Source organism: Protopterus annectens, chromosome 12.part0 (genome assembly GCF_019279795.1).
Source record: "Protopterus annectens isolate FY-2018-M chromosome 12.part0, PAN1.0, whole genome shotgun sequence".
In the NCBI taxonomy this organism is placed as follows: Eukaryota; Metazoa; Chordata; order Ceratodontiformes; family Protopteridae; genus Protopterus; species Protopterus annectens.
Window position 1 is genome coordinate 1,571,580,815 of NC_056746.1, and position 12,500 is coordinate 1,571,593,314.

The 12,500-nt window shown below is 39.1% G+C and overlaps 1 protein-coding gene across 1 annotated transcript in view; it reads right to left on the reverse strand.

Moving 5' to 3' along the window:
• The window catches only part of TEKT3 (tektin 3), a 988,003-nt gene that overhangs the window by 821,598 nt on the left and 153,905 nt on the right, over positions 1 to 12,500 (reverse strand). The window lies entirely within an intron of this gene.

Here is a 12,500-nt window from a genome sequence, read left to right on the forward strand (position 1 = left end):
CAACTGAGTCACCAATGACTAGTATGTTTGGTTTACTGTTACGCCTTATGGGCTGCTTTGGTTTATTGTTATGCCTTATGGGCTGTGTTTGTGAGACACTGGTGTGCTTTCTGCTGTACGTGATGTATTTGGTGTTGTGTGTGGAATGTTTGTGAGTTTGGAGGTCTCTGTTGTATAGGTAAGTTTTTATTGACTTAAGAAAAAAGTCAAAAACTTGGTTAGACACTGCAGAATAAAAACCCAAATAATTTATTCAAATAAAACGTAAACGCTTTCATGGTCTAACTAACTGCTTCATGACATTTTTTTTTTTTTATTCTGCCATGTCTAACTGAGTTTTTGACTTTTTCTTAACTACATACGTTGTCTCATTTGGTTAGTTTTCAAGGTGTGAGCTTAATTTTTGTGTTTCTCCTGACTACGTTTTTATTGAGGACCTCTGTGACTATGGCACAAGAGGGCATTGATTCCAGGTTACTGATGTAGATGCATTTCTCGCAAGTAGAATAATTATGTGCTAGGAGAAGAGGGCTGTCAGTGAAGATGAGGCAGTATAATACAGTTATATACAGATATTATATAATACAGAAGTATAGAAGACTGACTGCACAGATGGCTGACCAGATGGTAGGAAATAGAACACGGTGAATACACATAAGTGCAAATGATAGACAAATAGGTAAGTGGTGCTACAGAGTTTAGTGTGTGCTGTTTTTGAGTTGCATGTGCTAGCTTGGTTGCAGAGGGTAGGTCTCCGTTTTTGTGATAGGTTCTACAGTTTGGCTTTGAAAGTATGTACTCTAGAGAATCATTGATAGTGGAGTTTTCTGCATGAGCTAGGAGTGATTGTATGCAGGGAGGTATCTTGTTAGAGAATGCATGACCATGGAGTTGTGGCATTTACTTCTCAGGGGGTTGGTTACTTGCTTCCCACATAAACTTGCTGGGGGGCTTCTGCCCCTGCAAAAACATGTTTTTTATGATATTTTTATTTGTAGGGGCATTCTTGTTTTGATGTTTTGTAATTTGTTCTTTTCAGTAGTCACTTATTTGTATCTGGGCTTTTGTGTTTGCCCCTTTGATGTTTATTACTTTTGGTGTATAATCCTATACAGATAGACAGATAGATAGGTAGATAGATAGTTATAAACTGCAAGATTACACAGTAGTGAGGAAAAGGAGAAATTGTCTGATTCTTACTGTTATGCAGTTATGCCCTGTTTCATTAGAACTGGTCAACTAACAGTGCAGCAACCGAATAAAACACAGCATTAGTTTTGTACTTGACCAAACTGTATTTCAATCAGTTCTGGAATTTCCACTGCAAATAAATGCAAAGCACTGAACAGTGAGCACAACTGCCTGACTGTCTTGTACAAAAATGTAGTAGTAATGGTCAATAATTCACCACACTAAAAGAACAAATGAAAAGAGAAAGTCTGCTGCATTTGCCAGTAACATGGCAGGCAACACACTGCATGGGGCCATCTCCAGGGTTCAGAAAGTCATCTTCCTACTCATCCATACAAGACCGAAGTTGCACCTGAGCTACTGTGTGAACTAAAAGATACCATTCAAGGAACAGGACAACAGACATGTATAAAGAAACGAGAGAAAGGCCATCATATAATGAGGAGGATGGAGTGGAAAAAGGATGGGCCACAGCTAGAAACACTAGACCTACAATTATTAGAATCTAGGCATGACAGGTAGGACATTATATGGCTCCGGAAAATAATGACAAGACATTTTAAGAGATAGAACTGAATTAAAAGGCCAGGGAGAGTGGGCAGGGGACCTAATGTGGTCAGATGGTAACTACTGAAATCTGGATCTACAGAAACTATCCTTCATTGGAAACATTAGTGGATCTGTGAAATCAATTTTTCCAAGCCACTGGCCATACTTTTCCAAGGTACTGGCCATAATTCTGTATTAGGGCACCTTTCCTCAGTTTTTGTCATCTGACTCATATGCAGTCATGCTATGATTTCTCTGTTTTCTAATAACTGTCACAACCAGTAATGTAGCAAACTAGTATTTACAGAGTATATAAAATGTATAGTGTTAGGAATGGCCCTGCAAAGCATACCACAAACAGCAATATAGATTATGTACTAAGCCTTGACAGCATACATCAAAGGAACACTGTTGTCTTGGACATTGGTAAGTACCTGCCACACTCAAATAAGGTTCACGCCATAAAACTGGAGTGCCAATGCTGTCCAGGCTTTCATATGTATATATATATATATATATATACATATATATATATATATATATATATATATATATATAATATATATATATATATATATATATATATATATATATATATATATATTTTTATATTTATATATATATATATATATATATATATATATATTTAACATAACTATATATATATAATATATATTATATATATATATATATATATATATATATATATATATATATATATCACTCAGCTCAGTACAATGTTATCTACAGTGGCTGCTTGGTATAGCTATAGTAGTTGCATCTTGGCTAAGACTTGTATTTACACAAAATGATTTCTAAGAGGAGCTAAAATTCTATATTTTTAGTGCTATCACTCCTTTTTGCTTTTACTGCAGAGCACTTCTTACAGCCAGATCAAACTGGTTCACACAAGACACATTTTAAAATGAGCCAGACATACTATTTACGTACAGCAGCTAAGGCTGAGCAGTGTCTTTTAAAATGTGGATGCCAACAGTTATATTTCACCATATCTGTGTAAACTTATATAAATTAATAAATAACATAAGACCAGCTAGCTTACCCTATTACTTACTTTAATTAAGATAACTGTAATCTTCAGTTTCTGACTTTTTAGACTACTTAGCAATTGCAAAGGATGCACAGAAAACAGTTGCATGTGTGAGCTTTCTGACTGTGGGCAGCAGGCTCTAGTTCTTCTTATCTGTAGTCCATGAAAGTTTTTTTCACTGACATACCCTTGGATTCAGTAAAGTTCTGTGCAGGAATAGCTTATTCCTGCACAGAAACGTCCGTTTAAGAGCAGCAAAGCAGCTCGCCATGCATAGTAATGAAGGCGCGCTGCTTCTGCTCTTAAAGCAACATGGAGCGTGGACGAGTGCAGGGGGTGTGTCTGAAAACAGAGCTCTCACAATACATGCCCCTGTACTCAGGAAGTGCCACCCAGCAATTATAATGAGCGAGAATGCTCATAGGAGGCTGCATACCTTCCAACTGTACAAATCATCGCAGAATGTCCATATTTCACACCCATACAGCACCCCAATTGTCTTGGCAAATCACTGGGATAATTTCAGGGTTGAAGTCGGTAAATAATGCATACATTACAGTTTCACGCTTCAAATCCGTCATAAAATGTATATTAAAACAAATGCTGTTACTATAGAAACTGTCCCAAGTTTATAAGAGCAATAATAAAAATATGTCCATAGTTGTACCACAATTTGTCAAGCTTTGTCCAGATAGTGTGCCTGAAGAGGTTGAGAGGTATGGGGGTTACTAGGATGTCTGCCAAATGTGCAGATGCACGCAGGAATCCACAGCAATAAGTGAAACCTGCCCCTTCCAAAATAGCAGTAGAGAATCTTTTTTTATCAAACAGATTCAATTTAACTATAGGTGCGTGGGTTTTCCCATTGTTTAGCCAAGTTTAAATGGCACAAGAAGATAAATAGCAAGATGCACACTATTAAAGCAGTAGTGTAGTGGTCAGAGTGTTTGTTTTGCGAGCAGTCATTCACGGTTTGATTCTCACTGTAGTAAATTCCATTTTTCATTTGAAATCACTTTATGAACATTTTTTTGCTGTATAACCTACTAAATAACATGTATTTGTGAACTGGAGTACTGCATTAAATGCAGATGTGAGGCGTCATTGTAATAATGTGGTAAAATCCACAGATAAACCCAAGTGCCCCATACAGTATATATACACATGAATCAGGGATACAAAATGAAGGTATAATGCGTAATGAATGATAAATCCATAGAGTGTCCAAATCTACCACTTTTCCAAGAGCCATGATTCATTTCTGTCTAAATTAGTATGAGGGTAAGTGGGAGTAAGCAGTTTTAAGCAGCAGTAAGTGGGTTTAAGGCCGTTTGTGCTGGGGTAAGTAATGCGCACACAGGTTAAGCAATATTGAAGCTAACTCCCTGTAAGCATACTTAACCAGATGTTAGCATTGCTTACCATCATGCAAACCCATGCAAACCTGCTTACAACTGCTTAAAGTGCCTTAATCACTCTGTATCCAACAGCCGCTGTTCTGCCCAGCAATAAAATAAACAGCCCTTGCAGGTCTTGAACACAGGACCCTGTACACTATAGTCACAGTAGTTAACCAGTAAGCCATCACAACAATACATAAAACTGAGGTATCACTAAACAGATCCTCACTACAGCAAAATCACAATTTACATGTGAAAGGAATCTATATATAGTTTTATGTTGTATAACCTACTACATAACATAGATATGTGAACTGGAGTACTGCATTATGTCCAGATGTGAGGTGTCATTGTAATAAAGTGGTGAAATCCCCCAATAAACACAAGGACTCCATACAGTGTACATACACATGAATCATGGATACTAAACAAAAATATAACATGTAATGAATGATAAAGCAATGCCAAACAGCAAATAGTGTGCAAATTTAAAATTAAGTAACGCTAAGCATTGCACATCCCTGCTTACTAAGTGTAAGCAATGTGTAGGCCAGCTAAATCAATTTGCCCATTGCTATACCTCTTTAAGCAATGCCAACCTTAAGTAAGCAGGTTTGCCCATAGCTTAGCATTTTCAAAACTGTCCAATCATGGCAAAGTGTGGGAAATTGGCCCTATTTATACCCCACAGGTGGGAATACATCTCATAACTGGTTGCAGCTTCCTCCTGTAGGCACTATGGCCAGTGTGGGTGGAGGATTGCACTTCTGGGTGCAGTGCTGGGGCATCCAGTAGTCCAAAGTAATGGCAGGACTCCTTGTTAAAGACCATGACCAGAAACTGCTGCAGGGCCGGTACCAGGGTTCCCAATATAAAGTGGAAGCCTGGGACCATCTCACCCGTGACCTCACCAGTCCCACTGGCATCCCTCGAACTGGTGAACAGGTCAGGCATCACTATGCCGACCTGAAATTGAGGAAGAGGGAGCTCTTGGATCAGGGATCCAAAAAGCTAGGCAGTTGGGTGATGTTCCAGCTGTGTGTAAGTACTCATCTTACTACCTGTTTAATAATTGCCAGCTCATGTATATTATGGATAGGCATGGCTACATATTCTACTTATGTCTTTGACAGTAGTAGATGAGCAGGCTGTGAATCAGGAAGCCCATGCCTAGAGGCTGCATCGCAAGGCAGGTTAGTAATAATCTTGCATGTACTGTCATAAGAAATAAATCTAAAAGTAGTAGAAAGTTAATTGCCAGTATAAAACCCGTATTGTATATGGCATGTACTGAATAAACCAGACAATATGGCAGGAAGAGTCTCATATAGGTTGTATATAAATAAAAGGGTAACAGCGTGGCAATAAAGGTCTAACTCATGAACTGCTTGTGTTTACTCTGGTTTCATATGGTAATGTAGTGTTGCAATCTCTTAATAGTACTGTTGTATTAAGCACTGTTAACCATGCTGTGCTACATAAATAAAATGTGTAGGAATGTCTGTATACGACTGTTGTAATCACAAGGTCATACTGTGCAACTGAGAGAGACATAGAAAACAGTGAAAAGATACACAACATAATCCAAATGGCACACTCAACTGAGACGTGAAGTGTTGTATTTTTAGCACACACAGCCATGGTTCGAATCCTGGGAGTGGTAGTAAGCTGTATGCAGAATCATACCCCTCAAATGTACAGATCTGTCCAGAATGTCCAGATAATTGGCCCATATCTGCTGCCTGTTACCCTGTCCCCTGGCATATCAGTGTGATGATCTCTGACATTTAGGCAGCATTTAATGTCATATAACTGACTGTCAGGCCTGTAAATATTTGGAAAATGTATATGAAAACAAACCTGTCATTGTAGCAACTCACCAAAGGTTTATTAGGACAACAGTCAAAATATGCCCCAGTTTCACCTGCATGTTGTCAAGACATGCCCAGAGTGTGTGCGATAAGAGATGAAGAGGTATGTGCATAACATCAACCTGGAATCTGGTAATATGCGTAGAAACAGTCAGGTAGTGTTAACAAACAATACCTCCACATGTATACCAGGTAAGAGATGTATACTGCAGGTAAAACACAGTTTGTGTGTATAGTTGTCTACAACCATACCACTGTCCAAACTAGGCAGTGTAATAATACCTGTAAGGTACAGATCACAGCACTGACTAAGAGAGTAATGAGAACTACAGGGATATGCAAGTTGGTAACTGACATCTTTCTCTCCCCCCTACCATATCTGCAACAATAAACTAAATACACAACTCAATCGATATGTGTACAATTAAATCTACTGTTGAGCCATATGTCCTATTGTTTGATAAATCCTGAAATTTGTTTCTATGTATGTGCCATGTTGAAATACTTCCACATTGGTGGCATGCTGCCATCAATGTACCTGCATGCTGTTGTAATGGCCACTGTGGTTTCATATATGCATGTGTTCTGTTTGCTATGCAACTGTTCCATATTTGATGTTTTGGGTTTATGGGAATATCTATGCATGCTGTTATACCTAATCCTGGAATGTGTTAACTATTACTAACCCACATATGTTTTAAAATTGAAACACCATAGCACGTTTGGGAAGGCAGGTCCCAGCAGATCCACCTCTCCCACTTCATCTGGCTGTGGCACCGGGCACCAGCACATCTGGGGCCCACCCCAGGTCCTCCTCGCCTGCTGGTCCTGCACCACCTTTGGGTGGAACCACCTTAGGGTATGGGGTCCCCCCCGTGGGAGTGGGCGCAGACAGGATACTGTCATCCGTCTTAAGGTCTGGGGTCTGGTGCGTAGCGAGCTCCACAGGGAGTTTGGGGATCTGCTATGCCAGCTTGAGGGTCGCTTGGTGCATCTAGGGGGTCAGCCTGCCCCTCCTACCCAGCCACCAGCACAGCCACCTTTGGGGCTGTGACGGTGCAGTGGTGACTGCCCATGGGTGGGGACCTCAGGCCCACTGTTTCCACTAATGGGCTCATGGGCCTCTGACTTCCAAACACCCCTCCCCATCCAAGGTGCTTACCCTCCACATGTATCATATACAGCCACTACATGCTGTCTTGTCTGTCTTGTCTAGAACAACCAAAAACTGCTAAACAAACTGATGAAGCAAAAAACAACTCAGGAAGCCTGCCGCAGGTAATGATTGCAGTGAATCCAATAAGTGACAAGTGATCACAAAATAAAGTCCGTAACGTTAGCACTTTATTAATAAGCAAGAACTTTCGGATGGCCTTGTAGCCTTCCTTCCTCAGACAAACAAATGTGCAGACATGAACACTGTTTAAATATACACTCAATTAATCCATTAATGACCTCATAGGTGTAGTCATCTCATTATAAAAACTCACGTTCACTTTAAACCATAACCAAATCTTAAAAATGCATATACGGCGCCTTAGAACCATGTACATATATTAATGTATTAATCAATTACACATTATTATCCTAGCCATTTACTGAACTTTAAAAATGCACCTTTGAATTACAATAAAACAACACGTTGAAACACACAAATATAAAATCCATAATGTGTGTACTTAAGCATTGTGTTACCAAGTACAAACTACTAAATTGTAGCCATTTAAAGTTTATCAATTGTTAGGACTGGCTAGCACGTGTTTCCCTATTATGGGATGGTAATGTGTATTATTAAACTACAACCCTAATGAAGCAGATCCTGGTTGCGAAATGCGCTGTATGCACCCTATCAACCCCCCCCCCTTTTATTCCCCCCCCCTAGAAATTAACTACAACTATGAGAGCATATATAAAAAAGCTAAAAAGTTAAAACATAAAACCTGTGTTAAATGACAATAAAATAGCAATATAGTACCAAATGTATGAGGACCAAGAATTACCTCCTTAGAGCTAGATGTTTAAGAATACAAGTGAGGGAAATGGACTCGTTTAGGCCAGGAAAGATGTGTGCTCCTGTTCTAATTTGCCAAAAGAGCTCTTCTTTCTCTAATTTAATCTGCCAGGGGCCTGAGTGTTCTTCTGTGGGTACCTTTGTTAGTACTGAAAAATGGAAAGTGTGATCAGGGCTCTCCATCACATGACGGGCCAATGCATTATTTATGTCCATCTTAGATATTGCATATAGATGTTCGTATATGCGTTTACGTAGGACCCTCTCAGTCTTCCCTATGTAAAAGGCCAGACATTTGCTACGCATAGCCACATAAACCACTGCTCTAGTAGCACAATTATAATTTCCCATGATCCTAAATTTCTTTTTGTTTATTGTGACGTGTGTTCCTTCTTGCGTGTGTTTACACTGACGGCATGTCCCGCAACGAGCCATCCCCTTATGTCTATTGAAGCTCAACCTCTTGTTCCTTTCCAAAAGGGATTTTAAACTGAGCCCTTTTCTAAAAGTAATGCATGGTGATGGGCCTAATGCCTCAGCTAACTGCCTGTCCTCGATAATGATAGCCCAATTCTTTCTTAAAATGTCCCTTAAGTACACACATTATGGATTTTATATTTGTGTGTTTCAACGTGTTGTTTTATTGTAATTCAAAGTTGCATTTTTAAAGTTCAGTAAATGGCTAGGATAATAATGTGTAATTGATTAATACATTAATATATGTACATGGTTCTAAGGCGCCGTATATGCATTTTTAAGATTTGGTTATGGTTTAAAGTGAACGTGAGTTTTTATAATGAGATGACTACACCTATGAGGTCATTAATGGATTAATTGAGTGTATATTTAAACAGTGTTCATGTCTGCACATTTGTTTGTCTTAGGAAGGAAGGCTACAAGGCCATCCGAAAGTTCTTGCTTATTAATAAAGTGCTAACGTTACGGACTTTATTTTGTGATCACTTGTCACTTATTGGATTCACCGCAATCATTACCTGCGGCAGGCTTCCTGAGTTGTTTTTTGCTTCATTTGTCTGTCTTGTCTGTTATCCTACCCAACCTACCTCCCCAAATATACTTACTATCCCTCCCCAACATCCCACTCTCACCTTAAAAAAAGGGCAATCTGTCCCCCCCAAAAAAAATCTCACCCCATACATAGCTATCCATTTCACACACATGTCCACTGGACACATGTAATCTGGTGTAACTGGCTTCACAACATATTATTGCTGTCCTCACCCCTCTTTCAGGGGTATGAATGTCCAAATCTTCCTCCAAATCAGTGTATATGCACAGCTGTTGCTGTAGAAGAAATGGGCAGCTATGGACCTTCCCTACACCCATCCTGCACATCCCTAGCTATTTTCCCTACTTTCATTCCCTCTTTGTGCCCCTTTTTCACCACTTTCCTATCAACCCTTTTCTTTTCTTTTAAAGAAATTAGCATGGGGGTAAGCGGGTGTAAGCACTTTTAAGCAGCAGTAAGAGGGTTTAAGCCTGTTTGCATGGGGGTAAGCAATGCCTGCACAGGATAAGCAATCTAGGGACATATTTAACCAGAAGTTAGCATTGCTTACCATCACGCAAACCCCAACGGACTGTAAACATATTTAACTGGAAATTAGCATTGCTTATCATCATGCAAACCTGCGCAAAGCCGCTTACAACTGCTTAAAAGTGCCTTAATCACTCTGTATCCAATGGCCCTTATTCTGCCCAGCACAAAATAATCAACCTTCACAAGTCTTGTACCCAGGACCCTGCATACCATAGCCAAAGTGATTTACCACTAAGCCATGTCAGATATACATAACCCTGATGTTCTCACAAACATATCATCCAGCACAGTCATTTAACAGTACAGGAAATGCATTTATACATGTAGATGTATGTGTGTGTGTGTGTGTGTGTGTGTGTGTGTGTGTGTGTATATATAAATATATATATATATAAATATCTATATCTATATCTATATATATATATATATATATATATATATATATATATATATGTAAACATATATATATATGTATGTATATACAGATATTTGTTTATTTATTTATTTATATTTGTTGACCGGGAAAGTCCAGCTGAATGCAGGTCCATTTTCAGCGGAGGCCTGGGGAGAAAAGCTCCCCAATTAAAATATTACAGACTTAGTTATAGATGAAGAATCCTAGCAATTAAAATATTACATAGTTACAGATGAAGAACATAGTACATTCAGTAGATAACTAGCATCTGTTCAATCCACAAAGTCACAGCAGATATTAACAATTGTTGCAATAAGACGTTACTGCCGTATAATAAGTTGATAGGCATGGAAGTATCAGAGCTTGCTGTAATCAAAGGTAGTTTGTGGGGTGGAAGAGAGGTAGAGGGTAGATGTCGTGACAGAAGTTAGAGGGAAAAGTTACAAGGGCATACCAGCATGTTTTTAGGTGCACTTTAAGTACAGCTTTGAAGTGGGTGCATGATGGTACAGAGATTATTGTGATGGGAGGGTGTTCCATAATTTGGCTATAGCGCTGGAGAATAGTGCTTCTCCAGCAGCGTTATTGGCTCTAATAACCTGTAATTGATTTTTGTTGCTGGATCGTAGTGGTCTGGTGGTGAGATAAGGTTGGAGTAGATTCTGGAGGGATGAGACCTTTAGAGGATGGTTTACTAGTTTATGGGCAAGTGCGAGTTGATACCATTGAAGGAGGTGAGGGAGTTCTAGCCAGCCTAGTTCAGTTAGTGAAAGACAGTGGTGACTGCAGTAGGATGCCCCGGTGGCGAATTTGACGATTTTGTTGTAACAGGCCTGGAGTTTATTTAGATCGCATTGCCTTAGGTTGGTATATATTGAAGAGGCATAAAGTAGGATGGAGATAAGGTGTGAATTTGCGACTGAAATCCTAGCTGCTTTGGTGAGGAGTTGCTTATTTCTGTATAAGGCTCCTAGTTTTTTTTTTTGTGGACTTTTTTATGGTCATGGATAAGTGAATGTCAAATTTGAGATTGTTGTCTATTTCAACTCCTAGTAATTTGGTGTGATCTGTTGGGTGGATAGTGGTTTTGTCTTTTGCTGTGATGTTGAAGTGAGAGTTGTTTTGAGTATGTTTGGTGGGTTGGAAGATGAGGAGTTTAGTTTTGTTTGGGTTGGGTATTAACTGGGCATCAGATAGCCAAGTTTCAACCGAGGAAAAGGCATCCTGTGTGACCTTTTGCAGTTCAGGTAGGGACTGGGCTGAGCAGATGATGGCTGAGTCAGCTGCATATTGTATGAGTGTGCCCTGTTTGGTGGCAGAGGCTAGATTACTGGTGAAAATAGGGAAGAATAGGGGTCCAAGGATGGATCCTTGGGAAACATCAATAGAGACAGGTAGTTGGGGAGATATGTCATTTTGCCATACAATGGATTGCTGGCAGTCAGACAGGTAACTCTGAAAGCAGTTGGTGACGGATTGAGAGAAGGATAGGTTATTGAGAACAGAGATGAGTTGTTTGTGTATATATCTATAGATATAAAAGAGAATACAACAAATACATATATGACCAAAGGCACCATTAATGGGGGTGAGGGGGCCCAAGCTATGCACCTCTTGTAATTATTGATATCATCCCCTCCCCCACAGCCAAACAGATCTGCCTTGCAGCACAATACAAACACTTGCAAGTCCCATACCCAGGATCCTACACAATATAGCCACAAGAAGTTAACAGTAATCCATCCCACCTGTATGATGTCAGGATGGTATCAATAACATATCATGCAGTACACTCTGGCTATCATAGGGAATGTACAATGTGGAAGCAATAAACATTCCAATGATACATATACACGCACACACGTGTGTGTGTACATATATATATATATATATATATATATATATATATATATATATATATATATATACCCATAAACACACATATACATATATTACTATATATAGATACGTATAGGAAGATACATATTTAGAGGGTGCACAGCATATTAAACAGTCAGTATTCCTACAGTTGCAACCTTTTAAAATGGACAGTGTATGATTCCCTCATACAAAATAATATTATTGCATGAAACATATACCCACAGAGGAGTAAAAGGATATGACACCACACACAAGGTTTGCATACATAAGAAATGTTTATTTGTGTACTATTACAGTTGTATATGCCATGTCATATAGCTGTTAGGTGTTTGAAATACATACTAACTGAGTAATGCAACTCTCAAATAGATCATTTTATAGAGTAATCCGAAAGCATAACATATGTTGCTGTCCAGGCCAAGGCCTTCAAGTAGTACAACAGTAAAGAAAGACTGGGCCAGAGGATAACAATCAATCAACAGTAAGTAATGCAGATGTAGTTCAGCAGCCTCCAATTACACTCTGTACTCAACCCCTAGAGGGAAAAGAATTAAGTTGCCACAATGAGGA